Genomic DNA, 17,203 nt, shown 5'->3' with positions numbered 1-17,203 from the left:
TATTCTTCCAACTAACTTGGCCAGGATAAGGATCTATTCTTGGCTAAAGCAGTTATTTGAAACTCTGTATGACCACAGGACTTCCCACATCAACATCTCTGAGGGGTTCCCTGTACATCTGCCACAGAACTCCCGTGGATTGCAAAAGAGTCTCTATGCTGTGTGTTCTAAGGAGCACGCTCAGTTGATAATATGTGAACTGACAATATGCCCTAAAACATGCCTGATGCTCCTGGCTGCATATTGCAGGGGAAGGTTGGTAGTGAAGGGAAAGTAGCCTTTTCAGGACATCTCCACAACTATTCATTTGTCCATTGAAGAACTGCTGATCAGCTTCCAAGGAAACTTGAGACTTGAAAACCTTGGGCCAAAGGGATAACTGTATCCTGCCAAATCCCCTGCTGTAGATAAACAGGAACTTAAATGGAAAACAAACCACCACCACCCCCAAGTAACTAGAATACTTTTGTGCAGTTCATGCTTTTTAATCTATCTGCCAAGTTCTCCCTCATTTATTAGAGATGCCCCCTTCATTTCACTGGACAAAGTAGAGCTGTGACCCAGCATGGTATATTGGGTAGGGTGTTGGACTGGGAATGGTACAAATCCCCACTCTGCCATGAAGCTTGCTGAATTACTTTAAACCAGTTACTCTGTCTTTCAACCTAACCTTGCTCACAGAGCTATTGTGAGGATAAAACGGAAGAAGGAAGAACGGCCTATAGCCCCTTGGAGGAAGGGAGGGATTTTAAAAAAAAAAAACAAACCCAACCACATAAATAAATATTCCCTTCCCTTGTACCTGGTTTGCTCCCCCCAGTGAAAAGAATTGGACAGCCAATATGCTCAAGAGCTCCCCATATAAGTGAAATGTAGGCAGGACTATATTTATTTATATTTATTTATTTATACATTCGATTTGATATCCCGCTCGAACCCCTTGTCTAGGGGTCTCTGAGCGGCTTACAGATTTTTGGTGCTAATCACCGTTTTTCCCTAACTAGGGCACAGTATGTATATGGGGATGGGGCAACCTACCGGCACCCCCCTATGGTGGTGGTTTTGGTTGTTGTTGCTGTTACTGTCGGCTCGGGTCGGGTCTCTGGACTGGCGGGTGTTCTTTTCCCGGCGTTTCCAGAAGTGGCTGTCTTCTTTCTAAGGCGCGTGGCTCCGTCTGCTTCCGGCCCAGCAACGTCCTTTCCGGCTCCGCTTGAGCCGGTGCTCGGCGTCCTCGCACGCCACCTTCCTCTCGACAACAGCACTCGGTGTACTCTTGCTTGGCCACCAGGGATCGCTCGGCTGTGTTCCTCCGCTTGCGCCCGCCTGCCGCCACGCCACCACGCCGTCCACACCGAATCAGTGCTCACTGCCGCCGTCATCACCGCCGCCGTCTTCAACCGACCATACAGGGTGCCCCCCACCCCTCTAAGGGTGGGTACCCATTTATCTACTTGCAATTAGGTTGCTTTCGAACCGCTGGGTAGGCGGGAGCTGGGACGAAGGTCGAGAGCTCACCTCGACCGCGGTGGTACTCGAACAGCCATAGTGGCTGTTTGGATGATGTTACAGAGCAGGCGTTTAACTGCCTGCGCCACCGCTCCCTATAGATTGGATAACACAGGCTAGCCTGATCTCATCAGATCTTGGAAACTAAAAAGGGTTGGGCCTGGTCCAGGGTTACTATGCAGAGGCAGGCAATAGCAAATCACCTCTGTATGTCTCTTGCCTTGAAAACCCCTACGGGTTTGCCATGTTGGCTGCAACTTGATGACACTTTCCACCACTACCCTAGATGGGATTGTCCCCTCCCTCCACCACTCTTACTGGTGACATTCCATGTTTTTATTCTCATACCTGTTGCAAGGAAATCCATGCAAAACTATGAGAAAACATGAAAGCTCATCTATGAGAATTCTTTTCTACGATGGAAAAAAAAAGAAAGAAATGGCTGTAAATGTGCTTGTGCTTTGTTTGGTCTGGAAAACGAGGCTTGCAGGTTAAGTACAAAAATACACAGTATCTCTTCACTATAGCCTACAGGTCCTTCTTCTCAAAGCAGTGCCAGTAAAGAGAGAACATCCCTTTCATTTCCAGAAGGCTTTTAAATTTCATTTCTAGTACTCTATTGCCATCTTGTGGAGATACGTGAGTACTCCAGAAATATTTTTTTGTTTTTGCCATCAAGTCACAGCTGACTCCTGTGGTGAGTTGGCGACCCCAAAGGGTTCTCAAGGCAAGAGAGGTAGGTGGTTAGCTGTTGCCTGCCTGTGTGCAGCAACCCTGGTATTCCTTGGCGGTCTCCCATCCAAATACTAGTTAGGGCCGACCCTGGTTAGTTTCCAAGATCTCACGAGATTTGGGCTAGCCTGGGCAATAACACTAGTGCAATGTAAGAATGTACCAAAGAATCACAAAGGAGTGAACAAGTTTTCAAGTTCTCCAGTTCTAGTTCAAAAACAAAATAAAAAGGAGGAGAAAGATATAAAAGCTCCTATGCTGTGGTTGTGTTCATTTAAAAAAAATTCTTGGTTTATTGTAATATTACAAGAAGTGAAATGTAGTTGGTGAACCAACTTCATTGGTGCAAAATTACTATGCTATATATAGTAAGATTTTTAGGATAACAGAACTTATGATTTCATCAGCCCCAGTTTAATAATGGAGAGAAATTCAGACATCGGGCAGACACGGGTTTGTGTGTTGTTGTTTTTTTAACTTGCTCAGATTGGGCAAAGTTTATTATTTTTAACAAGAGCCATACATTTTAAAATAGCTAGCCAAATATCTTGCGCACATCATCATCTTTGCATACAGATTCCCATCCCCCCCAATTTTAATTTGATGTTTTGATGTTACAGAGGGTTTTCTGCACATTCCTTACTCCCTCATCTGCTCCAGCCTTTAGTGAGTGCCACACCTAAATTTAGTCCCCCATATTATTAAAAGGGGATTAGACAGGTCCATGGAAGATAGGTCCATCAGGGGCTACTAGCCATAGTGACTAAAGGGAACTCCAGCATACACAAGCAGCAAACTTCTGAATACCAGTGCTAGTAGGCAGCAATGGTAAGGCCTGTGCTCTGTGCCCTGTTATTTGGCCCTCCAGGTCAGCTGGTTGGCCACTGTATGGGACAGATGTTGGACTAGATGGAACACTGGTCTGACCCAGTAGGGCTGTTCTTGTGTTCTAATGCTCTGTTGATGGGCCATATATGCTGTTCGGGTCATCTCCAACTTGACAGTAAGTGCAAGTAGACAGGTGGGGGGAGGATAGAGGAAGTGGTGGTGGCTACAAGCATGGACGGCTTCAAAAGGGAATTAGATAAGCATATGGAGCAGAGGTCCATCAGTGGCTATTAGCCACAAGGTATAGATAGGGGCTCTGGGGCAAGTGATGCTCTGTCTTCTTGGTGCTTGGGGGGGGCAGTGGGAGGGCTTCTAATGTCCTGGCCCCACTGGTGGACCTCCTGATGGCACCTGGTATTTTTGGCCACTGTGTGACAGAGTGTTGGACTAGATGGGCCTTTGGCCTGATCCAACATTGGCTTCTCTTATGTTCTTAAGGGGCATGAAGCACTTGGGAAAGGCGTTGTGTTGCATTCATCACTTTCCTGTTCCAGATTGTTGTCCTAACAAATGGAACCAGCATCCCTAGGTAATATGACCAGATGTGTCTGTTACATGTACATTGGTGTCTCCTGGTGAAAACTGAAGTGTGAAGGGAAGAAATGAAAATATCGCATGTGTTTGGTTGCAACTCCCTAGCACATGCCTACTCTTGCATTCAGGCACATGCCTTCTCCGGCATACAGCTCCCTTTCACATTTTACAATATCCATTACAGGGGACATTACAGGGAACATCAATATGTGGCAGGCCTGCAGGACACAGAGGTGAACAGAGTATTCCAGATGAGGCCCTTCCCTGCTGATTAGATTTTGGAAATGACACTGCTACTATTTATTTATATATTTAGGGGGGAAAATATGCTGCCTCTACATGTGCCTGCCGCTAAAAGATATTAATTAACATTAAAAGGTATTAATTAAAACCCAGCCCAGAATAAAAACACAGACCATATGAACAGACCACTGTCAGTTTAAAATAACAGTTTCCAGCCCTGACCTGGATAGCCCAGGCAAGCCTGATCTCGTCATGTCTCGGAAGCTACAAATATATTACTCCTCTTATAACAGATATGGTGGGACAATCAGGTGCTGAGCAATGTAACCGATTGTTAATTGATGGGAACCGGACAATTACCGAAACTGTGGCAAAATTTTGGGTAGCATGCTACTGCATCCGAAATACACAATCAAATGTATAATAATAGTTGCCTAATAGTCTCTGTTTTATGTTCTTCTTTTACTTTATTACGCTCAACTGTATTTTTATAGAATTTTGTTTTACTGTCCTAAATTCAGTTATATGAATGTTATATTTAAGCATGTGTGTTCTATGGCTTGTTGCCGTAGTAAATGACTGACTGACTGACTGACTGACTGACTATCTCGGAAGCTAAGCAAGGCCGACCCTGGCAAGTATTTGAATGGGAGACCTCCTTGGAATACCAGGGTCAGCAGGAGGCTATCAAGTGACTTCTCTGAACGTCCTCCATGCCCCCGTAGAAATCGCCTGGAAGTCATGGTGACCTCTATAGCAACACTATAGCAACAGGCAAGCCTCAGGAGGAAGGGCATTCTGTAAGCAAGGTGACACTACTGAAAAAGCCGTCTCTGGTTGCCACCCACCTCACCTTGAAGGATGGGGACACAAAGGCTGATTTCGCACCAGAGCTACCTCACGGTTGCGCCGCCGTTTGCCCCGACACTATTGGTCAACTTCACACCCGAAGCTGCGGGGCTGCATTTGACCCGCGGCTTCGCCCGATTTCCTCCACAGTTTCGTGATCCTCAAAAAACAGGATCACAAAACTGCGGGGAAAATCGGGCAAAGCCGCGAGTCAAAATGCAGCCTTGCAGCTTTGGGTGTGAAATTGACCAATAGTGTCGGGGCAAACGGCGGCGCAACCACGAGGCAGCTCTAGTGCGAAATCAGCCAAAGAGTATAGCTTGTGAGGCAGATTGTCACTGGTGGGCTGGACTCTATGAGAGGACACAGTCCTTCAGCTACTCTGGCCCCAAGCCATTGAGTCAACAATGTTACACAGGCCCTGAATGACATTGGCCTTTAAAGCCACTGCTTAACATTGTTGATTCTGTTTCATTTTGGTAGCCAGTATAGCTTTGAAGACAGTGCTGTGGTCTTATCAGTGTTGGCTTTTCTTTCCTACATGCAACTGTCATTGTCCTTGCTAGATTTCATTTTATCGATGGGTAGCTGTGTTAGTCTGTCTGTAGCAGACTAGTAGAAAAGAGCAAGAGTCCAGTAGCACCTTGAAGACTAACAAAATATGTGGCAAGGGATGAGCTTTTGTGAGTCACTGCTCACTTCTGTATCTGAAGTATCTGAAGTGACTTATGAAAGCTCATCCCTTGCCGCATATTTTGTTAGTCTTTATGGTGCTACTGGACTCCTGCTCTTTTCATTTTATCAGTATCAGTCCAGCTTTTCTGTTTCTTGTGATTATTTTTCTGAATTTTTATCTAAAATTAAGATCATATTAATTTTTCAATCCTGTCCCCTTGAATTGTTGCACTGTTTCCTGCCTTTGTGTTATCTGCAAAATTGAAAAGTGTTTGGTTTACAATCTTCTGTAAACCACTGCCCAAGATGTGGAGGGACATCCTGTCCGTTCTGCAAATCAGATATCTGTCAGCATAGATATGTAACGGCTGGGCTCAAAACTGGGAAAGAACTGGAAATTGGCATGAAGTTGCCCTCCAGAAGCCCTGAGGGATCTGTCAGGGGTTCTGCAGGTCAAAGTACCCCTCGACAAGATTTGTGGGTTGGCCAACCCGGAGGGTGAGAAGCTGGGCTGGAGCTTGCTCTCATTACTCATGAGTCTAGCTATCCTTTCAATACATCACATTTTCACCTTCAAGATGTAAAAGAGTCTTGTTAAGAGGGGTTGTAATTCATAATGACACCCTCTTTTTATTAATGGGTATGGGGGGGACTGAATATGACGAAAAACAAATGAAGTGATTTAGTCCAAGATTCCCCTCAAGAAGTAAGGACCCCTGCACTAGGCTGCCCCTTCCCACTTCCCGACTCTATTTCTGGCTAAAAAATTTAAGTTTAAGTGGGATGACCTTGTGACCTGCCTGCCCCCCAGGGGTCACTGATGAAAGCAGATGGAAGCTTCACAGTCAGGTCCCTTGTGTGTGAGCCTTTTGTTCAGGAGGCTGGGGTGTGCAGTGCTTGGGGACAGTGCTCAATTGTTTAGCGGCATTGCTCTACCCATCATAGATTTCCCTCAGTGGCCCCACACCCACTTGGGCCTGCGTAGGAAGGAGACAACTTTTCCACCCCTGCTAAGAAGGAAACTATCTCCTTTCCTCCTTTCAGTTAAATTTCAAAGCATTTGTCAAACTGTGGGGGCAGCTAGTTAGTCTCAGAAGAAAGCACCCAGAAGCCAACTTTTCTTCAGATCATTGTCCTAAATGGTGGCTGCTTCTTCACCTCACGGGACTTCCATCTGAGAACACCTCACATCTCTGTCATGAGATAAATAAAAATATTCAGGGTGTTTTTTTGTAGCGACAGCTTTTTCTCCTCTGTTTCTACAGTGAATTTCAAAGGGGGGAAGCCTGACAGAGGAAGGAAAGATATTCTTACCATCCATGTTTTCCTAAAACTCCCCATTCTCTGTTAAAACAGAAGAGTATAAGGGACTAAGGGACAAATATGACTTCCAGATAGGGAAGCCAGCCTCCAGGTGGGACCTGGGGATCCCCCAGAATTACAGCTCATCTCCAGATACAGAGATCAGTTCCCCCGCAAAAAAATGGATACTTTGGAGGGTGGACTCTATGGCAGTGTGCCCCACTGAGGTCCTGTCCTCCCCAGGCTCCATCCCCAAATCTGCAGGAGCTTCCCAACCTGGATCTGGAAACCCTACCCCTCCTCCATCCCCTGGCAGTGGTCGGCGGGGGGGGGGGGCTGCTTCCAGATGAAAACAGATACACTGCAGATCTGTGGTGGCAGTTCTCTTCTGTCAGGATTTATACAGCAAGGAATATCCGTTATCTATGATGGGCTTAGATAGGAACCTGATTAGAAAGCATCGTGACCACTACAACCCTGACAGAGCTGCGTACCTCAAAACAGGGATAGCCAAGGGCCAAGAAGTAACGAACCCACCACGGATCCGATTGTGTGGGAGGCCTATTGTCTCTGTCACATTGTTTCCCATATGAGTGGCATTTCACTTCCTCTGGTGTTTTATAGCTATTTTCTCCTTCCTGTACTCTCTGTCTCAATTAAATAGGAATGGTTTAAACCAAGCCCCCCCACCCCACCATCTTCTGTAAGGGGGATGTTACTGCATATTGTGGGTATAAAGAGCAAAGGGTCAGAGCTTAATTGCTTTATTGTACTCTGAGTTGAATGGTAGAAGCACTTTGTCAGAAGGTCACCTAATAGCACCATGGGGGAGAGGGCTACAGAAAATTTAATTCCTTCAATGTATTGCTTTTATGGTGGAAATGGAAAAGAGCAGAGATTTTAGCTGTTAATATGAATAATCTCTTCACTCAGAGAGGTATAGGATAAATAACATAATACCTAGCAAGGCTAGAAATTGAGGACATGGAAGCAGTCTTATACTGACTTAGACCATTGGTCTGTCAAGATCAGCATTGTCTGCTCTAAGTGGCAGAGGGTCTCCAGGGTCTCAGGTTCTTCCACATCACCTACTGCCTGATGCTTTTAGCTGAAGATGCCAGTAATTGAACTAGGGGCCTTCTGCATGCCAAGCAGATGCAGTCTTCCAGTCCCTCCCCAAACTGCATGCTCTGTCTTCAGTGCTGAACCCTACCACTGAGGTGGAAAACAAGGTAGTCATGATGACATTTCCCCAACTGGTCCCAGTATTACCCATGGTTCTGTCATGCCCCCTCCCTCACTTGATGAGCCAAACAGGACTCCAGGGGTGCTTCACAGTAGGTGAGGGAGAGGTAGGAGCAACTGTGTCTGCCTTGCCTACAACATAAGATGTAAACGTTTAGGTCCGGTGTCAGAGTTGGAAGATGGCAACCCAAACCTCACTAGTATTATTCGGTAACATCAGAAGAACATGACTGCTTTGCTGGAACAGACCAAGGCCCAACTCATCTATCATTCTGCCTCAGATAACTGCTACCAAGATACCTCTGGATCCTTTGAAGCTGGCTATGGCAGCACTGACGAATCTCTGTTGATATCCCATATTGGTGTTCAGACTTATTTTGCCTCAAAATACAACAGTTCCATTTAGCTATCATCTCTGTTGGTAAGCCTATCCTCTGTGAGTTTGTTAATTTGTTTTTTAAAAGCCGTCTGTGCAAGGAGACATCATTGAATCTTTTTGTCATGGATTCCAGACTTTGATTATGCATGATATGAAAAACAAATCCTGGACATACTGTCTATTATCTTCACTGAACAATTCCCAGTTTGTAATGGAAAAGGCTCAAGTCAGAAACATGATGATAAAAGAACAAAGTTTGTGTCTAGTGGCACCTTTAAGACTCTGGACTCAAACTTTTTTCTGCTGCTTCAGACCAACAAGACTACCCCACCTGAATCTGTGATGATGAAAGCATTAGAAAAACTGCTCCCCCCTCTTATCTCTGATACAACATGTTTATGAGATCTGCTGTTGGTCCAGTGTTATTATAGATTATTTCTTGACATTTTTCATGCAATAAAAGCATGATTGACACATTTGTTGCAGGAAATCAATATTTTTCCATAAGGAAACATTTCTCTTATGTACATATCACATTTCCCAAAAAGTGGAATCCTTAGCTGTGTTACACTTTTCTAAGCCATTGACTTCAATGGACTTAGTAGGGTTTAACTGTGCTTAGGACTGCACTGCAGATCACTGGATAATATTGTTTCCCCCCCAGCTAGCAGGTCAGTTGTGATATAGAATGCAGTTTGGATATGGTTTATGAGAGCTGCATCCACCTATCAAATAGTGTCATTGCATCACTATAAATGTAATGTGCACGCTATCCCTGTGTGTGTATAAAGTGCCATTAAGTCCAAGCTGACTTATGGTGACCCCTTTCAAGACAAGTGAGAAGCAGAGGTAGTTTGCCATTGCCTTCCTCTTAGGATTGCCAGGTCCCTCCTGGCAACCAGTGTGTGTGTGTGTGGGGGGGACCTTACTGGGAGCGTGTTACATGTCTGTGTTACTTCTGATGTGACCCGGAAGTGAAGCCATCACACAGTGACATCGGGGCGACACTCTGGTATATGGGCAAAAACTTTATAGTAAATTTGGCTTCTACCATATTTGCCCAAATACCAGAACATCGCCCTGACATTACCAACATGATATAGTGATATAGACATGTTGCTGCAACAGTGACTGGGTCTCAGTCTCTTTCTGGATAAGTCCCCCCGCCAGCCGGGTGATCATTGGTGGGGTGGTGGGGCTTGGCAGCGGGGGACCCTCAGCTTCACTGAGGGGTCTGGCAACCCTACTTCTTCTTCAGAGTCTTCCTTGTAGTCTCTCTTCCAAGTACCAACCCTGCTTAGCTTCCAAGATCTGATGAGCTCAGGCTATACCATGTCACTTTCCCTCCCTGCATGGTTTCCCCACTCCCTTTTAAATATATATTTGCTTGGTTAGCAAATACCAAGACCTGTCAGCTTCATGAACCAAAATCAAATGAAGACTGCTTGGAAAAAGGCGTCGACCATACATGCTGAGGCCTGGAAGACTTCACACACACCCCAGTGGAAACTTCAGCAAAGCTGCTGTTCAAGGTGCCAACATGCCAAACCCAGGTACTTTAATATAAGGATCTCTAGTTCCACACCTTGATCCCTCCTATATCAGAAGATCCTGCAGAGTCATCCCTTGGAACCCAGGAACAATAAGGACAGCAAACCTGGACACCAGTTGTCATTATAAGATTAAACTTTATGGATGTCAGCACAACACCTCCCTTCCCTAAGCTCTGCTCCTGAAGTACATCTCATCAGTTCAGAGCCTCCAGTAACACAAGGAAGACTGGCTTGCTAAGCTCTCTCAATGTCTGCCTTTTTCTGTTTCAGAAACCTAGATCTAGGACCTGACTTTAGCCTTATCTACCTTTGCTGAACAAATCCCATGCCATACCCACTGGTCTCCTGCATGCATTGATTGGGTGGGTCAGTAGATGAACATTTCCCCTCTGTACTACTCTAGCACTGGAGTGCTCCAGTAACATTTTCTTACAAATAAAAAACAGGAGAGGCTTGGGTACTGGTGCAACTGTCTCTTCTCCCTTAAGAATTGCCCTACCATGAAGTGTATTTTTTTCCATTTTAAAAATGAACCCTGGGGAGGTGTTACCCCATTGTATCCTCAGGTCAATTAAAGGAGTCAGTTCATAAAATAAGGACACTTTCCCCCTTAAAAATGTGACTATTTTGGGGAGGTTTCAAAAAAATTGATTGGGACCAGACTAAACTGGCAATTTCCATGTATTCCCTTTCTCACTGTAGTCCCCGTCCCACACTCACTTCGTGGAGATCATTCTGCTGATGGAATATTTAGTCTGGATCCAACCCAATAGTCTGAAACAATGATATGTTGTCTCAGATAGCAAATGAGCTACAATGAAGTGATAAGGCCTGAGGTCAGGGTGGCAAAGGGTACTAGGTCCATGAACCTCCATTTGCAAATCTACCCCCAACAGATGAAGAAACCTTTCTTTCAAGTATGATTGGTTAATTGCTGTTGCTGGAGGAGAACAAAATACCTCAAGGTAGTGAAGAATCTACTAATTATGGTATAAAGATAGGATTTTAGGCTAGTGGAACTTTGTATTAGTTCACCATGTTTGAGTCATAAGAAGAGCCTTGCTGGATCAGACCAGTGGTCCATTTAGTCTAGCAACCTGTTGAATGCAGTGGCCAACCAGTTGTCCTGGAGGGCCACTAAACAGGGCATAGAGGACAAGGCCTCCCCTTTTGTTGCCTCCCAGCCCTAGTATTCAGAAGTATACTGTCTTTGAAAGTGGAGGTTCCCTTTAGTACCATGGCTAGTAGCCATTGATAGACCTCTTCTCCATAAATTTGTATACTTTTCATTTAAAGACACCTGTGCTTGTGGCCATCACTACATCTACCAGCAGTGAATTTAATTACTCATTGACTGAAGTAGTGCTTCCTTCTGTGTGGTCCTGAATCTACTTCCCATCAATATCATTGGGTGCCTATGAGTTTACTATTACGGGACATGAATAAAAAGGTTCTGTCTGTAACTTTTTATCTATCCCATGCATGATTTTATAAACCTGATTACGTACCCCCTTATTCGTCATCTTTGAATAGACCCTTTCACTTGGCCGGCGCAGAAAACCGCTGGAAGGTCTGGAAGGCTTGTTATCAGTGACGTTGGCTTGATTTTTAATATTTAAAAAGGCCAAGAGTATGTAATCTGGATTTATATGAGTTAATTACCACTGTCTCTTGCTCCACCTGTCTCCACTGTTCTTCTGGTGGTGGGGGAAAGTGCCATCAAGTCACAGCTGATTTAGGGTGACCCCATAGGGTTTTCAAGGCAGGAGCTGAACAGAGGTGATTTGCCATTGCCTGCTGTCCTTCTCTGTGTGTGTCACAAGTCACATCCACCTTACGGTGACCCTACAAGTGAACGACCTCTAGAATTTCCTATAGTTAACAGCCCTGCCCAGGTCTCACAAACTGGGGGGCTGTAGCGTCCTTGATTGAGACAATCCATCTCTTGCTGGCTTTTCCTGCTGCCTTCAACTTTCCTTAGCATTGTTGTCTTTTCCAGTGACTCTTCTCATAATGTGACCAAAGTATGATAGCCTCAGTTTGGTCACTTTAGCCTCTAGGGAGAGTTCAGGCTTGATTTGATCTAGAACCCACTTGTTTGTCTTTTTCACGGTATCCATGAAACTCTCCCCGCAGCACCACATTGCAAAGGAATCACCTTTCTTCCTGTCAGCTTTCTTCACTGTCCAACTTTCACATTCATGCATAGTAATGGGAAATACCACAGCAGCTTTCCCTCTACCCTTATTTAATTTCTTGATCAATAGGGATTGGCTTCCTCCTGTCAACTGTGTGGTAGATAAGGTATAGCACGCCGGGTGCTAAATTTGCACAAATGCTAACAGGAAAACGTATATTCCTCTTTTATATTTTAATCTCTCTAGTCTTCCTTACCTCTCTTGGACCACAACCAAGCTGTCTAAATTTTCTCCCTTGTCTTTTTTCCATCTCATTCTTCCTATTTTGTCATCCCAAACCTTTCTTGCACTCTGCTCCCAGGATTCAACTACCTGCCATGACTTCTGCCCCCAGTTCCCATCTACTCTTGCACCTGTCCCCTCGCACACATTTCCCTTCCCTGTTCCCCTGTTACACTCCCCCCTCTGGGTCATCTCGTCTCCTTGTATCCCTTTGTGTTGTTTGCATGAGTCAAGTCTGGAATCATGAGATCACTATGTTTTTCTGCCTTTCTCTGTCGGTGGGAACATCACATTAAGGAGCGTGGAGAAGTGACCGGGGGCCATTGGGGTGACTGTAACACCCCCTTTCCTCTGCCCTCCCTACTTCTTTCCTGCTTAGTATCAATGGAAGCCTTGTTACTCAAAAGGGGACTGAGAAAAGCAGATAAAAAGGCGGAACATGTGATCTCATTGGCTTTATTTAGCCCTCCATGCCCCGCCTTTCATGATTCATCTACAGTAATCTAAATAAGAATCCATAATCTGCCCCCCCTTCTGAATCAAAAATTAAAAGGATCATTCTTTTTTTTTAAAAAAAAAGATTTTAATGTAAATAGTCAACAACAACAACAACAACAAAGGAATTGAAAGGTTCTTTCAGAAGTTATTTTGTATTTCAGTAACAGCAAGTTGAAATGCAATTTTCTTTATAGATCGTCTATACTAATTCATCTCATGACTCCACTCAACACAGTATTTCGGACCACTGCTTTGGGCCTTTAGATTCCAGGACAGAACTCATGAACTTTTCAGAACAATTCAAACAGATCTAGTTAACTGCATCTGTGTTGAAGAAGAAACATCCCCCCCTAAAGAAAATCTGTTGTGATGCCATTATGTCTTGGGTCCTTGTCTGATAAGAACGAACAAAATTTCATTGGTTCAGCAAACATACCTTGTCTAAACTAATCTTGTGCTGATATGAGTTATTTGAGAAGCAAATCAGAGGGGGCAGTGATTGTGTCTTTCCCATAGACTCCTAGAGGCAATCAAGTCATCACTAATGGGGTTGGGCTCCATACTGAACATGAAAGAGTGTCTATATACTCTTAACGAAAAAAGGACCCCTCCCGAAACAACTGGATATGAACCAAGAGGCACAGAATGTAGAGAGCAGTTGAGTTAGTTAAGGAAACATGGAGTGGGCTGAGTCAACCTGCTCAAGTCTCTGAGAACTTAGAATTTTGGAGGGTAAGATTTGAGGGGTGGGGGATTTCCTCATAGCTTTGTCCTTTTTGTTCCATGACACAGAAACATCACTCTGAATTTTTCTACTGATGTTATCTATAATATTTTTAATTAAAAAATATACTCCTGGGATTTGCTATTGAGGCTGGTATCCTGCACACAAAAACTTCTGAATATTATTCCATAATAATGCAGCATTATCCATGGATTACAACAGAGAGGAATGGGAAGTGGATTGTGGTCAGAACCCACACAAATATACATGCCATACTTGACGATAATGGTCCGGTAGAAGCTCGTGGGAAGATGCAATCACATTTTTTGGGGACGCAAACAATAATGCAAAACAGGGATGACGCGGACAATCTCCTCTTGTTTGAAATAAACCCTTTTGTTCCCAACATGTCACCTAGGATTGTCAACAATTAAAAAACCTGGCACATCTCGCAGCTACTAGAACACATATGGAAACATCTGGAAGTAAATTTCAGTCAATTCAACAGAAAATTGTTTTATGGGCTCAATGGATTCTGGACAGATCTTGTTTCCTTAGATTCAACAATCATGACAGTTGCTGGATACATGTAGAAGCAGGCAGAACCTTATCCCATCTGCTTTGTTATGTCCTGTTATTACTTTGTTTGGAGGGAATTTAAACAGGAAAAGCCTTGATTATCTCGTGGTTGTATACCATCAACGTGGTAATTCTACTATGGTAGCCCAACAATGGGTTGGATCAAACCATCTTTTCCACTGCAGAACAAGGGAGGAGGGGGTCCTCTTTGACCACCAAAAAGGCTATGCTGGGGTCCTTGGAACTGTATAGACAAAAGTTATGTGCAATGAGGACTGTAATAACAAGGCAAATTAGATGTGATGGAGAGAAAAAGCTGGCTGGATCCAATCCAATTTATCTTGCTACACTAGAAAGCAATATATCCTACAAACATCAGAATGTGAGCAGATGACATCTGAGATCTTGTAGCAACAAAGAGCTTGTGGCGTTTAGTAGAAATGATACCAGTCATAAAGTTATTACCATTAGGTCAGAGATCCTTGAGTAATTTCAAAATTACATTTTGGTATTGTTCCCCTTGCAACCAGCCTGAAACCCCTAAGGAGGACAAAGGGTGGGCAGATCAACTAGCAACTTTAATATTGCCTATGGCCATCCACTGAGAAGGCAGTGGAGGTACCTTGCTGCACAGATTCTAAAGCAGAGCTAGGTCCTGATTTTGGTGGAGCCACTGGGCAAAATGATCTCAGAGGGGCCTGCCCATTTATTTGACCATTTATTTACTACTGCATGGAGAGCCAGTTTGGTTTGATTCCCCATTCCTCCACAGAACAAAGTTTGAGTCCGGTGGCACCTTTAAGAGCAACAAAGTTGTCCTAACCTGGATCGTCCAGGCAAGCCTGATTTCATCATATCTCAGAAGCTAAGCAGGGTTGACTCTGGCAAGTATTTGGATGGAAGACCTCCTTGGAACACCAGAGCCAAGAGGCAGGTACAGGTTTTATTCAGCCACCTCTTTGAATATCCTCCATGACCCCAGTAGGAGTCAGTCATCAGAGGTCACCATGACTTCCAGGTGCACATGCACACTCAGACAAATACAAAAAATATTTTTAAAAAACGACCAACAAAGGTTAATTCTTTCTGGGTATAAGCTGTCGTGGCCTGAATTAAGCTTTGCTGCTCTTAAAGAAGCCACTGGACTCAAACTTTGCTCTGTTATTTCAGACCAACATGGCTACCCACCTGAATCTATTTTAAAAATCGGTAATTGACAAATTGATTTTTTTTTAAATCCCAGAAGCCCCTAGATGGTGCAGGGGAGCATGATGTCCCCCAATGTGGGCAGGATCAGGAAAGCGTCAGACTTTCCAATTCACAGAGCAGCCTCCCTGCCTTTGCTATGACCTTCTCCAAAAGTTCATAGTAAAGCAGGCTTTGAAAAGATCACAGGAAGTCCAGGGAGAAGCCAGAATTTGTACAAGTGCACCATGATGCTATGCGGAAGTAGAAAGAAAACCTCCTTCCCATTAGCATACAAGGTGGGCCAAATGCTCAATGTAGAAGCGACTCAACTGCACCATTATTAAGAGAGTGGCATAAATGTGCCTGGATCATGCCACTGATAACTATCACAAGAGAATAAAGAAGATATGCTACAAAACAGCTTTCTCGCAAAATTATTTTTATTTGTATCCCACTGGAATAGTAATTTTCAAGGTAATGTGGAACCATTTTTTCCCTGTTGCAATGATAATTTAAATTTAAAAACAAAACAAAACTGGAGTTCCCTTCCCACACCACTTAAACACATGCAGTCTGTCCTCACAGAATTAGAGAGCAAAACTTCTGTCCTGGCAGGTGGCTGAGCTCCTGTATACCTGAGGCTGGCTCCTTTGTTTTCAGCAATTAAGCACTGCTCCAACTCCCTTGATAGCTTCCTGAGAACTCAGTCCAAAAATACACATGACATGTTTACAGCCTTTATTTATATATTAAGAATATTTATATCTTGCCTTTTTATTTAAGGTTAATACTCACTGTGGCTTACAAAATATTTTAAAAGCCACAACTGAATATAAAACAAAGAATAATCAGTAGTGACCAAAAATGTTTTAAAGTAAAAGAATTTTAACTTTAAAAAAAGCCTTCTGGACCTCTGGCATGGCAATATCTTGCAGCTAAACATTATGTCCCACTTCCACACTTGACTGTTCCTGCTTTTTCAGGGGTCCTGGATAAGGACAAGAATAAATAATACAAGGGGGGGGAAATGCTTGGCAACAATTTTTCATGCGGTAGAAAGAACTGGAGAAGCAATGGCTTGCTCGAGACTACCAAGGGTAGTCATGGTTTAGGACAGATTTCAACCTGTGTCTTCCATGCCCATTACCACACTGGCTGTCAAGCCTCCTGCTCATTCTGCGTGCCATTTGTTTATAATGTAAGAGACACACAAGGAATGGGAAGAGTCAACTTCTCTCCATGGCTTCACTGTGCCCAACTAATCAGAGACTTCCCAACAGAAATCCTCAAGATCCCCCTCAAACAGTAACCAGAAAAATATTTGCCATGACTATGTTATGGTCATTTTTTTGCCATTCTGTAGTTAGTTGGCAGCCATCAAGGAGAAGAGGCGGGAGCTGCGGAGGGGGGGGAGGTTAAAAGAGTCTGGGAGGAGGGAACAAAAGATTCCTTTGTGGTACAGTGAGAGAGAAAAAAGGGAAAGCATCACCAAATGCCCAGGAGCCATGTTTGTAACAAGAGAACTATTCTCTCTGATTCTTAAAAAACAACTAGGAGCAAAAAGAGCCAGGCTGAATTAACCCTTCATGGAGGCAATGCGCTGAGGTGTAGAAGGACCCTGATTTTAGACTTTCCACATTTTTATTATTGTGAATGTTAGTTTCAGAATGAGAAGTGGCATCACACAGCCTTACCAAGACTGACTTCAGTCTGGATGAACAGGGTCTCCTACCCAATTCACACAATCTCTGAAAACTTGACTGGGGGGGGGGGTTGAAGATAGATTATGCATTATGCCATGAAAATGGGTTAGCTGAGTGGTTCACCTATTGTTTTTTTGTTTTACTACTGTAAACTAAGGCCCCTGCCACACGGCAGGGAAAACACT

Source organism: Gekko japonicus, unplaced genomic scaffold, assembly GCF_001447785.1.
Source record: "Gekko japonicus isolate JY-2015 unplaced genomic scaffold, Gekko_japonicus_V1.1 scaffold385, whole genome shotgun sequence".
Classification (NCBI taxonomy): domain Eukaryota; kingdom Metazoa; phylum Chordata; class Lepidosauria; order Squamata; family Gekkonidae; genus Gekko; species Gekko japonicus.
This window is presented reverse-complemented; position numbering follows the sequence as displayed.